This window comes from Mustela putorius, unplaced genomic scaffold, assembly GCF_011764305.1.
Source record: "Mustela putorius furo isolate JIRA1106 unplaced genomic scaffold, ASM1176430v1.1 tig00003942_pilon_pilon_pilon, whole genome shotgun sequence".
Classification (NCBI taxonomy): Eukaryota; Metazoa; Chordata; class Mammalia; order Carnivora; family Mustelidae; genus Mustela; species Mustela putorius.
The window spans coordinates 8,324,644-8,339,771 of NW_025422087.1; the positions used below are offsets into that span (position 1 = coordinate 8,324,644).

General features: G+C 35.5%; 1 protein-coding gene across 2 annotated transcripts in view; it reads right to left on the minus strand.

Annotated features, from left to right (window-relative positions):
* STARD13 (StAR related lipid transfer domain containing 13) overlaps positions 1-15,128 on the minus strand; it is a 523,155-nt gene that overhangs the window by 470,505 nt on the left and 37,522 nt on the right. The window lies entirely within an intron of this gene.

The following is a 15,128-nucleotide window of genomic DNA, read 5'->3' on the forward strand; positions in this document are numbered from 1 at the left end:
ATGCATTCAGAAGGAAAATCCTGTGAGTCCTGAAAGAGAATGACTGTTTTAGGACTGAGAGCAGAACAGGAGATAGAAATTACATAATGCTAGAAGACAGAATTCTGGCCCAGTTAGATAATGGCAGACATCTCTGAGAACCTTGGGTATTTAGTTCAGACTTCAAAAACGCCACACCCTATGAGCAAAGACCAAACCCCAGATAAGAGCCATACCTTAGTACGAAAGACAAAACTGGCCCACACAAGCCCTGACAAAGAACAAAAACACATTTCACAGGACAGAGAAGATTCCAAGTAATTTAACTGTTTGCCAGTCAAAATATAATTCCCTCTAATGAAAGACACTGTAAATCAGATTTCCTATGATGTATTACCCATAATGTCAATGTTGAATGTGCAACCAATTAATTACTATACATGATAAAGAGAAAGAAAATGTGGCATGAAAAACAAGAAAAAAGACAGCCAAGGCAGTCATAGAGATTACTTAGATGTTGGAATTAAGAAAGGATGTTAAGCAAAATAATATAAATATGTGCAAGAATTTAATGGAAAATATGGAACTACTGAGTCAACATGAGGAATATCAGCAGATAAATAAAAGCTGTTAAAAATGGAAAGTCTACAACAGAAAAGTGTAACATGTGAAATGAAAAATCTTCTAGATTGGCTTTAAAACAGACTGCAGACTCCAGAAGAAAGAGTCTGTGAGGACAAATCCATAGAAGTTACCCAAGCTGAAAGAGAAAAAATAATTTAAAAAAATGATCAGTACCTCAGGGACCTATGAAAAGGTATCAAGCTTGATTTTTTTTTCCTGTTTGATATTTTATTTATACATTTCATATTTTCTTCTGATTGCTTATCTCAGGTTTGGGAACTTTTGCAAAGGCAAAAAAAGATAATCAAGCTTTCTAACATATATGTAACAAAATTTCTCAAAGGAGAGAAGAGAGGGAAAATGGAGAAGAAAAAAAAAAAGAAAGATATAATGGAAAAAATTCCAAATTTAGTGAAAAATATCAACCTACAGATTAAAAAAACTCAAAGAAATACAAAAAGAATAAGCACAAAGACAATGATACCAAGATACAGCACAATAAACTGCTATATAGAGAGCAAATGCTGAGGCTCCTGGGTGGCTCAGTAGGTTGAGTGTCTGCCTTCTGCTCAGGTCATGACATTAGGGTGCTGGGATGGAGCCCCACATTGGGCTCTCTGCTCAGCAGGGAGTCTGCTTCTCACTCTGTGCTCTCTCTCTCCCAAATAAATAAATAAAACCTTTAAAAATTATTTTAAAATACAGAGAAAAATCTTAAAAACACCCATACTACATATGCATACATACATTTACCTATAAGGAAACAATGATGTGAACTGATGACTGGCTTCTTACCAGAAACAATGGAAACCAGAAGATAGTGAAATGACATCTTTTAACTGCTAAAATAAAAAGAAATGTCAATCCAAAATTCTATATCTAATAAAGATATTCTTTAAAAATGAAGATAAAATAAAGCTATTCAGATAAATAAAAGCTGAGAGCATGTTGCCAACAGATCTGCCTACAAGAAGTTCTTCTGTTAATAAGAAGTTCTTTAGCCCCCAGAAAAATGATTCCAGATTGAAACTTGAATCTAGAGGGTGGAATTAAGGGGGGTTTAAAATGACAAACATGTAGGTAAATACAAAACACTATCTTTCATTACCTCTTAATTTCGTCTAAAAATGATTGTTGAAAACAAAAATAGGAGCATTACAAGTCAGATTATCATATGTGTAGATTTTGCTCAGATAATACAAGGGATAGAACAGATAAATGTAAACAAGCTATTTTAAGTAAAATAGTGTAATATTGATTTTGCTTTTAATTAATTTCATTTCAGAGATAATTCTAATTTAGATTTTGAAAAATTAGGCTACATTATCACAATTTTTAGAACATTAAATAATATCTAGCTGAAATTATATAGATAAAAAGCCAATAGAGATTAAAGGAAATACTAATTTAAAAAAAAAACTTTCTTAAAAAAAAAAAAGCAGCAAAGAAAAAAGAATGGAAGAGCAAAAACTAAGCCAAAATAAGAATAAACAAAACAAAATGAAAAAACCCCAAATAAGACAAATATAAAATAGTAAGAGATATGAACCCAGTCATATCAATAATCACATTAAATGTAAATGTGCTAAACATTCCAATTAAAAGCCAGAAAAGGGGGCACCTGCATGGCTCAGTGGGTTAAAAGCTCTGCCTTTAGCTCAGGTCATGATCTTGGGGTCCTGGGATTGAGCCCCATATCGGGCTCTCTCCTCAGCAGGGATCCTGCTTTCCCCTCTCTCTCTCTTTCTGCCTCTCTGCCTACTTGTGATCTCTGTCAAATAAATAAATTTGAAAATCTTTAAAAAAATAAATCAGAGGGAGCCTGGGTGGCTCAGTGGGTTAGAGGTCATGATTCAGGGTCCTGGGAAGCATCGGGCTCTCTGCTCAACTACTTGTGATCTCTGTCTGTCAAATAAATAAATAAAATCTTAAAAAAAAAATAAATCAGAATAGTTAGAACAGATTAAAAAAGCAAGGCTCAACTATATGCTGTCAACAAGAACTGCATATTAAAGACAGATAGGTTAAAGGTAAAAGGATAGAAAATGTATACTGTGCAAATAATACACATAATAAAGCTGGTGTGGCTATATTAATATCTGAATTAGACTTTAAGACTAAGGATACTAGCAGAGATAAAGAAGGACATTCATAATCATAAAAGAATAAATTGGTCAGGAAGATAAAATGAACATAAATATGCATTCACTTATTAACAGACCTTCATAATGAATGAGCCAATGATTGACAGAACTAATACACATCCATAATCATAATTGGAGATTTTAATACTCCCTCTTTGTAATTTACAGAACAAATGAACACACATAGCAAATTAGTATGTATTCCCAATTAGCAATTGGGAAGCTGTTATTAATCCACATGACCTGCACGACATTATAGAACACTATAGCAACACTTTAGAATACACATTCTTTCAAGGGCACTGAACTATCCACTAAGATAGACTGTATTTTAATACATTTCAAATGATTGAAATCTTACAACATGAGATGAACCAAAAATCAGTAACAGTAAGATATATATATTTATATATACATAGATAGATATATAGATAGGTAGATAGATAGATATAATAATAAAATGTCTAGAAATTTTCCCAAATAGTTGAAAATTAAAGAATACATTAAATAGCCTATGGATCAAAAAATAAATCCAAGGGAAAATATTGGAAATATTAGAAACAAAATGATAATATAATAATTTGTTAAAGATGCTGCTAAAAAAGTGGTAGAAAGTTATAATATTAAATGTTTATATTAGAAAATAAAAAAAAATGTAAAACCATTAAGCTGCACTTCCGTCTTCAAAAGTTAGAAAATAGATTTCATTTAAGCATCTTCACTACAATTATAGGGAGAAGAAAAAACAAGTACTATAAGAAGCTAAGTTAATTTTATAAGTTAAATTTGTAGTACAAGAATGGAAGTGCTTTTTATTTCTTTCATTATGAAGTGAAATAAAATTTTTTGAAAGTTAGAAAAAGAAGAGCAAACTTTACCCAAAGCAAACAGAAGAAAGGAAGTAATTATAATAATTATAAAGGACAAATAAAATGAACTGGAAAATATGTAAAGAATAAAGAAAATTAACAAGTTAAACACTGTCTTTATAAAAGAATAATGAAATCGATAATGGCAAAAAGAAAGAAAAACACAAATTGCTAACATCAACAGTAACACAGTGGATATTGTTACTTAATAATAGGTAATAAAAGGGTAATAAAAATGATATTACAAACAACTTTCCACCAATAAATATATCATAGAATTGACAAAATCTTGGAAAAACTCATCTTACCAAAACAGACTAAAAAAGTCATTGAAAATCTGGAAAGTCTATATATCTTTAAAAAATTGAATTTAGAATTTAACAAAGAAATCTTTCAACAAAGAAAACTCCAAGTTCAGGTGGTTTCACCAATGATTTCTATAAAATATTAATGAAAAGACAAACTAATTCTATACAAACTTTGTTAGAAAACAGAAAGAGGGAATGCTCCTCAACTCATTTTATGGGACCAGAATAACCCTATTTCAAAACATGACAAAGGCTTTACAAATAAAGACCAATATCCCTTATGAAAATAGACACAAAATCCAAATTCAATATCAATCCAATACTCTATAAAAGGAAAAATAAATTGGCCAAGTGGGTTTTTATTCCACAAAAGCAATCAGTGCAATTAATCAAAGCAATTTACCACATTAAAAGAATGAAAGAGAGGGATCATATTAGTCATCTCGATATTTGCAAAAAAAAAAAAAAAACAGAAAAGCTTTTGACAACATTCATACCCTTTCATGATTAAAAATCAGCAAGCTAAGAACAGAAATACACTTCTTCATCCTGTAAAGGCTATTTATGAAAACCCTACAGCTAACATCATAGCTAATGGCAAAATAGTGAACGTTTTCTCCTTAATTTGGGGAGCAGGAATATTTAAGTTCTCATCACTTTATTCAGCAATGTAGTTAGGTTCATAAACATTGCAATAGAGCAAGAAAACTAAATAGGACCATAAAGATTGAAAACCTACAAGTAAAACTGTCTTACTTGCAAACAGCATGATTATTTATGTAGAACATTCTAATCAATCTATTAAAAGGCTACTAAAATCAACATGTTAACTTAGCATGGCTCCAGAATACAAGATCACCATACAAAAATCAACTTCAACTCCATATTCTAGCAGCAAGACAGCTCAAAAGAGAACTTTGAATGAATTTTAAAGTGTCATTTCCAATATGTCACACCATTCACAAACATTATTTTGAGACCTAGACATAAAGTTAACACCATAAATCTTAGGAAGAAAATTACACTATTTTTGCTACTTTGAAGTAGGTGGAGTTTGCTCAGAAAGCCTGCAAAAAGCCCTAAACATAAAACAATTATATATGGGACCTCATTAAAAATTTTAAGTCTGCTAATGGAAGGACATTGTTGGGGCACCTGGTGCCTCAGTTGATTAAGTGTCTACCTTGGGTGCAGGTCATGATCCCAGGGCCCTGGAATCAAGCCCCCCTCTCACTTTCTCTCTCTTTCGAATAATAACTTATTTTTTTATAGAAAGATATTGATAAGAACATAAAAAAGCAAGCCATAGAGAGGAGAAAATATTTATTTGATGAACAAAGACACATTTATAATAAGAAGACAAATAAGTAAAAAAAAAAAATGGGCAAAAGCCTTGAAATAGACAGTTCATAATAGATGTTATTAATCTATTAATAGACACTGAAAGTAGATAGACGCTGAAAGTGTCTATTAATAGACACTTATTAATAGACAATATCAATGTATTAATAGACACTTCATAATAGATGTTATTAATGAACTCACTAAGAGATGTCCAGCATCATTCATTATCAGGGAAACACAATTAAAGACACCAAATAGCATTTCACACCGACTAGAAGGACTAAAACTTTAAAAAGACATACACCGACTTTTGGAGAGGATATGGAGAAAATGGAGCTCTCATACATTGCTAAGGAAGTAAGACACAACCATTTTGGCAGTTTGGCAGATTTTTAATGAAATAAATAAAAATAAAAATAAAAATAAATAAGCTTCACCACCAGTAAAGCCATTCCTAGAAATAAAAAGGTATGTCCACACAAAGGCTTACTCAAGAATATCCGTAGCTGCTTTATTCATAACAGTCCTAAATTAGAAACAATCCAAACAGTCCAAACCAGAAATAACCCAAATGTCCTTCAACAGAATGCATAAGCGAATTGTGGTATTTTCATGCAATAGAAGCCTAATCAACAACAAGAACCAAGGAACTACTGAGGCATGTACTGAGAAGATTGTAAATGTTCGTGAAAGCAATCTACTTCTCTTTGGACTCAGCTCCAGTGTTTGCTACCCTCAGCGAGATTTTCCCCACCCACTGGCCTCACCCCAGGCAGAGCCAGGCACTGCCTCTCCTATTCTTTGGTTGTGGTATCTCACTTGTGCTCCTCTGTATCACTGTGCTAAACCAGAGCATTGTAAATATATGTTTTCTTTTCTTGCCAAAGAGCTCCTTGAAGTCAATCATGGTCTTACTCATTTCTCTATCACCAACATCCTGTCCACCACTGGACGTAGTGTTAAGACTCAATCAATATTTGTGAAAGAGTAAAGGAACATTATGGATGCAACTTTTCTCTCCTGTGAGTTTCCTAAGGCCAGTGTGATAGTTATTCAATAATGTCCATTAGGTAATAAGTGATTCTCATTACCTGGATGGAAGAACTGGATTGCTGGGTTAGGTTTCTACTTCAATATTTGTTTTTTTATCAGTGAGAGTTTGGCAGATGGAATTGAGAGCTGGGTTAGTAGCTGTGCAGCCTGTCAGAGTCACTGCAGGGGGGGCTGGAGCATGTTGGCAGCAGTGGGAGGTGAGGTAGGCAGTGCCATCCTGAGGACAGCAGTTGCTATTCTGTTGCTTCCTGGCTGAGGGGGCAGAGCAGAACTCTTTTTCTGAGATCTCAGCAGGAGCAAGCCTGGATACAGACGTGAGTAGAGGACAGAAGCTGGGTGAGACATTTTAGCCTCTTCATGATTTGAGGAGGCGCTAAGAAATCATCCTCCCAGAGAGAAGGATGTGGGCAGAAACCAATTCTGTCCTTAACTGCAAGTATAACCTTAGCAAAAATTAAAAAATATATTCTAAACTTAAGCACACAAAATTGGTAATAGTGTCTAAGAACACATGTAAGAAATTTTGCAAATTCTATTAGTTAGATGGAAACTTCATTTACCTTATGGTACCAGAACAATTTTTTTAAAAATTTTATTTATTTATTTGACAGACAGAGATCACAAGTAGGTAGAGAGGCAGGCAGAGAGAGAGGAGGAAGCAGGCTCCCTGCTGAGCAGAGAGCCCAATGCGGGGCTCGATCCCAGAACTCTGAGATCATGACCTGAGCCAAAGGTAGAGGCTTAACCCACTGAGCCACCCAGGTACCCCCAGAACAATTCTTAAATGCATACTCCACTCATAGTCATCTTAAATTCCATTTTAAATAATCTTGATTTGGCCTTATTTATTGTATCTTATAGAATTTAAATAGGAAAATTTTCATATAGAATGCTCTTGGCATAGTTCAGGGATAAACTGTAACTATTTCTGGGAACAGCAGAAATCAGATGTGATAGCATCAGAAACAGAGGATAAGAAGGCAATGAAAGGAAGGTTAGTGTAAGGGTAAGTGTCAAGCTATCTAGTATCTTCATCCTCTTAACTAAACAGGTCTTATCTTCCTTCAGTACCTGAGATTTACCCTCGTCTCCCAGTCAAATATTCCATTCTCTCTAGCTCATCTTTAGCTACACATAAATCTGATTAAAGAAAAGGCAATTAAGCATGGATGACCAATAAGTAGGGTTAACCTCTAATATAGAAGAAAGCACTTGGTGAAACCTAAAACAAAATAAAGCTGTTATCATTTCTATCTCTAAACAGGAGCTTTGGCTCCAAGTGACCCTCTATTTGGAGTGTGTATGGAAGTTCTAATACTAGGAGGATCATATAGTTTTCCTGGCCCACTCCATGAAGCCATGGTGAAAAAACATGTCACCCACTCTCCTTTCTTGTCTTTGCAAGTAGTACTGTATGCCACCAGGCTGATTATTGTCATCACCAGAAGAAAGAGTATGGACTAATTCAATATATATCCAACTTAAGAATGGCAAATCTGGAACACAGTGACTCACTTGTATTTGAGTCCATGTTGAGAAGTCTATACTTATGGTTATGTTTGTCTATCTCTAAATTACTGCATTGACCCTGCCTTAGGTCTCCCCCCAAAAACATGGCCATCAAGACCAAAAGATCAATAAACATTAAATAATATAACTACAAAATTGATTTTGATAAAGGAAAACAGGATAAGCCCATTGCTGCCTTCATTGCTATTCTTCCCTCTTTTATTTTTAGAATTATTAAACCACCTTATTTCACAAACTTTCCAATATTTCAGTGTACTTTTCTGCCTAAATCTAGACAGTGTCAATTTGGCATTTACAATCCCATGTATAATTATTAACTTTTGAATGTCCGTAGATAATATGTATGGATGCAAAACATATTTTGCATCATTCTAGGCTATTTCTAAGACCATAGTTTTTCAGTTTGATAGGGTAATGAATTGGGACGAATACATTTTTTTTCTTGTTTCTGGACACATTTATGCACACACATGCACACACATCTTCAGTGTTTTCCTTTTATTTATCACAGAAATTCAACCAGGGATGCCTCTTCTGCATTCTTTCTCCTTTGTACATGGCACTAATAAGTTTATTCATTAATGAATAGCCTGCACAATTTTCTTCCAGCCATTTTTCCCACCAGAACAGAAGGCTGCTTCTGAGCAACTTCAAAGTTCAAGTTGAAGTATCAGGTATGACTCAGAATGGGTCATTTCTCTTTTTCTCAGAATTATATTGAAATGAACCTGTTCTAATAGGCATTAAAGGTAATTAACTTCGGCTTCACTCAGCAGGAACCTCATATAATCAGAGTCCAATTTGGCAAAACTCAACCCATTTTGTATGCCGAAAGGGCACCTTAGAGAAATCAAGACCTTTTGAAGGACTAATGGCAGAAGGCTAAGAAGAATGTATCCCTTTTTACTACAGCAGCCACATTGAACTTCTGCAACTATACTACTAACAACATTACCAAGCACTGTTCTTACATGTTGTCTTATTTAGAAGTAAAAACAATGTTACCAGTTGGAAGGTTTTGTATGTTCCAGCTTGTTTGTTAGAGATTTCTAAGGAGAAGCAAATTTGTGGTTGGCCACAAATAAATATTCAAATGCTTCATGGTGATTTTTAATTGGGCTTTCACTTTGTCAAATTCTAGAAACTACTAGACATGTGTGCTATGGAAACACAATAGTTTCTAAGTTAAATCTACCTTAAATTAGGTAAGTGACATATATAAGAATTAGGGATGATATTATATGGCATTTTATTTTTGTAAGTGTATACCTTATAAATGGGTACATTTATATGGGTAAGAATATCAAACAAACAGAAAAGAAAAATTGCTAAGTTTCAACACAATTTCTTGAACCCTCCAGAGCAAAGGGATTACTAGACAAAAAAAATCAATACTGTCTCATTGCCTTTCTCCCTGGCCTTATTCTATCAGAAACACTATCTTGTGTTGTAAATCTTTAATTTGCTTCTAACGTGGCAACAGTCGCAAAGGGTTTGCAGCTTTTAGACAAGTAATACAGGCCCAAGATCTTTTGGTTTATGAATATAAAAGGAATAAAATGCACATCAATGGCAAATGAAAGCCTTTTATTAAATCAAATATAACTATATAACATGTTCTAGCAGCCCTTGTTTTTCTTTCCCATTTATATAATTTTTGTATATTGGCAAAAGTCTTCCAGCTCACTTTTATTCTCTTTCTCACACTCACCACATGAGGTAAGTTGGAGTAGCTTGCTTTCAAGGCCAAGTGCCAGAGGAGTAGAGAAAGGATGCGAGCTTCCCGGAGTGCCCCAGCAAAGCCTTGATCCAGATTGCAAATTCCCCGTCCCTTAGTCCCGCACTCATTAGCCACTAAGTCCCAGCTCCTCTCATCTCTTCACACCCCCAAAGCTTCTTACCCTCAACTTATTTTAATGAAGCCCACGAGACCTCCTTTTGGCTGGTTTTCAGGCTCTTTTCCTATTACTCCACCACTTTCCTAGCCTCTAGGCAAGATTTACTCCAAAGCCTAGGGAAAAGTTAATTTGCTGATACGTATTTCTAATTGGCCTGCTGTGGCCAATGCCTATTGCTTTTCCCTCCAGAGGAGCTGATTATGTGCCTTTCCTACAGAGATTCAACATATCCGCCCTCCTAGATGCAGTATTGCCTTGGACTAGTCCCTCATGACCTTTACTTCCCTTGACTTGCTAATAGAGTCTTATCCAAGGGCAGAGTATGGGAAAAATTAAATAGAAAGGAAGAATTTTTGTAAACACCCAAGTCTGTGGAATTTTATCTTGTTCTTCCTAGATATGCTCCAGGCCATACCAGGACCTGCTCAGACACAAATTTTCTTAAACATATTTTGTCCTGAGTACCTGTAAATCCCAGGGTCCTAATCTTTCTTCACGGTCTCTCATCACTCCATTGGCTGTAATACGGTAGATGCATGTAAGGAATTTCTCTCTCTCCTAACACCTCTCCTATCCCTTGTCTTACTGTTGTAGATAATACAATCCTGGACTCCTGAGGTAAGAAGATGCAGATCCTCTTAGGCAAAAAGGAACTCAATTGGCATTCATCATGCATCGCTTTGAGATATAAACCTGCATTTTAAAAAAGATGTTCCAGTCTTTGTAAATCAAATGGCAAGTCCCTGCTGACATCCAAGTGTGTATAATATACTGGTGGGAATGATCAGTAGTTGGTCCAGTCCAAGGCAGTGTTAAATCACACTGATTTTATGAGCTTGGAGCAGCACTTACTTGGTATTCTCTTTCTTACACAATAATCCTTGGCAAGCGTAAGCACTAGGGATTTATAACACCACATGTAATTTTAGTCACCATCCAAAGTATATTATCCTTCTTTTATGGGAATACCAGGTGATATCTATCTATACAAAACCATTTATCAAGTTCTCCAAAGAGCCAAGCCTTGGGCTAAGTTAAAATCACAGTTACCCGGTCTATTCCTAAAATCAGGTAGATATTAAAATGTTCGATTTCAGCTTTCTTTTCTCAAAGTCCTTAGAATATCCTTTTTGTGTTCTTATGTCAGTAGACAGTGTGTAAGAGATAGGACTTGGTCTGGCTGATGACTGAGGAAGTGTTAGCACTCTGGGCCATAATGGTGACTCCTACACCTCATTGTACAAGATATGTCGATACAGCTAAGAGCTTTGGACTAAAAAGTGCTGAAGCTAGGACGTAACCTGGATGATTTGTGTTTTCTCTGTATTTTAATTGAATTTCCATGTTAATTTAAACAAATCTCACTACTGGTTGCGTTTGATGTAGTTGAAGTTTTAGATTTCTAGAGTAGAGTGACAATTAAGACTCTACAGGCTGATAACTTTTATTTTGTTTCTTTGGATGTTTATACAAATATGAACACTTCCAGTATTCAAAATGCCATATTCAGAGTTCAAGTTAAAATCTTATCATGAGGGGCACCTGGGTGGCTCAGTGGGTTAAGCCGCTGCCTTCAGCTCAGGTCATGATCTCATGTCCCAGGATCGAGTCCTGCATCGGGCTCTCTGCTCGGCGGGGAGCCTGCTTCCTCCTCTCTCTCTCTCTTCCTGCCTCTCTGCCTACTTGTGATCTCTCTCTGTCAAATAAATAAATAAAATCTTAAAAAAAAAAAATCTTATCATGATGTCTGCTGAGCAGGTAAAAGAAATTTGTAGTAAAAGTTACGGTTATGACATAAAAAGAAAGAAGGCAAGAATGCTGTCATGGTAACACATTTCCAATAGACCTGAAGTAAAAAGAATCATCCAACCTAAAAGTCTAAATAACGTTTATTAGGCAATGGTCACAGTAAAACTCCTACCATACTGTTGCTGCAAGAACCCAGCTTTGTCACTACAATGACATTGTTGCCATTTGCATTTACCAGCTTAATTTGCCAAATGGCGCTCATGGATGCAAGTTGATTGTGATATTGTCAGTCTGCAGCTAATACATATAATCAGCACATTATAGGTAATTTACTTAAAGCAAAAGAACATGTGTTACTGAGGCTAGGCTAAGACATCAACTCTGGAGCTCTTGTTATCCTATTGCTTACTCACTATGGAATATGTTCCTAAACATTCTGGCATTAGTGAGTCAGTTAATCAGCAATATTCATTATATATATGGTTAAAGTAGCAAGACTACTTTAACCATATATATTATGTGGAACCTTGTGAGTTAGTCTGTGGCATTCTATTAGAATGATACAGTTTTTTAAGATTTTATTTATTTATTTACTTGATGGAGAGAGGTATAAGCAGGGGGAGTGGCAGGCAGAGGGAGAGGGAGAAGCAGACTCCCTGCTGAGCAAGGAGCCTAATGCGGGGCTCAATTCCAGGACCCTGAGATCAAGACCTGAGCTGAAGGCAGATGCTTAATGGCTGAGCCACACAGGTTCCCTTAGAATGATTATTTTTTGTTATAAATTTATATTCAGAAAATCATTAGTAGGTTAGTTTCCATTTCACTGTTTCTCTATTCTACCTACATATCTTTATAACAACTTGGATATGGTTAAGAAGAAATTTTGCTCTGGTGTATAAGTATTTTATCCCTTAAACCCAGAAAATAGGTTGGTATTGAAATGGGAGCCAAAGCTTTTGTTGCTTTTTGGAGAAAAAAAGATACTGGCAAAATAATTACCGAATTTTATTACTTCTAGTCACTGGTATATATTTTATTTTCCAATCTTATTATTTATAGTTTTACTCTGCTAGAAGAATATATTTCAGAAAGATATAAGTCCATCAGCTATCCACTTTTCTGCAAGGACAAATTCTCATTTTCTATGTAGCGATCATTATGTCACAATGTCCTGTATTCCAATTATTTTTCATTTCTATTTAAGAGGCAAAGAGCAAAGCATAATGTCTTTCAAGAGCATAGTGATCATTCATAGAACTGAATCACAATCAATGAAATGATAACCCAAGACCTGTATAAACATAAGCATTAGTGCTAGAAAATGTCAACCCCATTGCTTCAAAAGGGCAAAAATGTCACTGAACTTTAGCTGTTTTTTTTTTTTTTTATTTCGTACAATGGACTTATCCTGAAAATTTCCAAAAAATTCATTTAATTCTTATTAAGAGGCATGTGTTGAATTGTAAATGACATTGATGATAAAACAGTGCTGGATAATGTCAGCTATATTATTCAGCAATGTCATTCATTGCCTTTAACCCCTCTGGGCATTTAGAAAGGCCTTACCTTCTAATTTCCTCTTGTCATTCAAATGATGCCTAATGCTATTTACCAAAGAATAGGATGGTTACCTTTAATCATTTGATAAACTTTTTTTTTTTCATAGCCCATAAATGGAAGTTCTAAATGAAGGCTAGGGCTTTATAGCAGATTCTTGCAAATAGTACTATAGATCATACCCCATCTGCCTTATCCTTAAGATAAGCACAAAGAATGTACACATAGATATATGTATATATCTATATCTATATCTATAGATAGATAGATATACACACATATATATATTATAAGTAATATATAATGTATATTTCTTATATATTGCTTAGTCATTATCCAGTTTAGTGGATGTTAAATTGTGGAAAATATGAAAAAAAAACAACAACAACACATTCTTTGCTTAATGTCCTTCACGGATTGTATCTGCATCTTCCTGTTATGTGTTGAGCTCAACATGAATGACTAGCATAATTTTTAAAAGGTAATCACTGCACAGAACAGGTCAGTTGTGTTTGACCATGTCTTCACAATCGTGTTAATAAGGAGAGAAGTCAGATGTTACTATATACCTTCCTCTCAGGCTGGTTCAAAGTTTCATTATTCAACCACATTATGTGAAAACCAATTGCAGAATGGAAGGGTTTAGCCCGGCAAGCAAGGTCAGGTGGAGAGGGTGATGTAATCTGGGAGCAGGACCCTTGGCGCTGCCTCGCAGCCTGGGGTGGTATGAGCTGGCCCAGTGGGGAGTTCATTTTCACTGCTGACCACCCTCCTGGGGCTCCCAGTCTGAACTCTGTACACAGGGTTTTCAGAAGGACCCAGAGATGACAACAAGACCACATTTGTTTGCATCTTTCAGTCAAACGGATTCTTCAAATAGTTTAAACACTGCTCTTTTGTCTTTCAGAGGACAAAACTACATTTGATAATTTAATGATAGGCTTTCAAAGATTGGAAAGGATTTTCATTAAAAGATGGCCACCACATAAACATGACTGTTTAAGAAATCTAATTTCCTTCTTACTTTATATGAGAAAATTAGGCATCTCATTGTACCTTATTCATGCTATAACCTGATTTACATCCCTGAGCTAAGAACTCAGAGTGGCATCAATCCATAGCATCTGAAAGCTTTTGCCAAGACATGTCAGAACTCCTTTAAGGAACAGTTCACCCCATACCCTAGACTTACACAATATCAGTGACCTCACAGTTCAAGTATGCCTTAATGATCCAATGGTAGGAGCAGTTTGTTGAATACATGAAATAGTTCTCACTGTTACCAGTGGGCATTTCCTAGAACTTCTGAACTATTTCTAAATGCACAACTCCACGGTGTTTTCAAAGTTTGATTTATAAAAGAAACAGACACCTAAAAGATTTTCTGTTCCAAAGCCTTCTCTTTTCTTTTTTATTTTTCTTCTTCCTTTTTTCTTTCTTTCCGTTTTCTTTTCGGTTTTTCTTTTTCGTTTTTTTTTGGTCAGAAGTTGAATTGGAATAGATACCTCAAAACTATTTTGGGTCACTAAATTCCTTTGTTCTCTGGGTCCAAAATCTTGAAAGGAGTCATGAGAGGTCAATCAATTTAACACACCACTTCTACATTAGACCAAAACGAAATGAACTAAATTACTGTTGTCTTTCTTCAAATGTTGGCGCCCACACACACTCACTCACTCACTTCCCTTCTCCTGTTTCTCTTTCACGTGGTTGGACTGCCCCTCCTGACAGAGAGAAAAACAATGTTCACGGGGCTCCAGGGAGAGCGCTGGAGCTGCGAACGTAGGGTGGGGCAAGGTGGTGAAACAAAGGGTGTGCTCTGAGCCTGTGGCCTCCTGGTGTCCCCTGGGCTTTCTTCCTGCCAGTGCCTGGTGCATGCAAGATGTACAGTGGAGGTGGAGGGCGGGGGAAAGGTGGCTATGAGCCAGCTCTCCCTTGGAGATACTACCATAAAAGGACGTTGGAGATACATTTTTTATTTTGCCATAAATCATAGAATAAAACAAAGAGGATGAGCATCTCAAGAATTAAGCCCAGTTCTTCTCTTTTCTTTAGAAAATGCCTCCCCAAGCT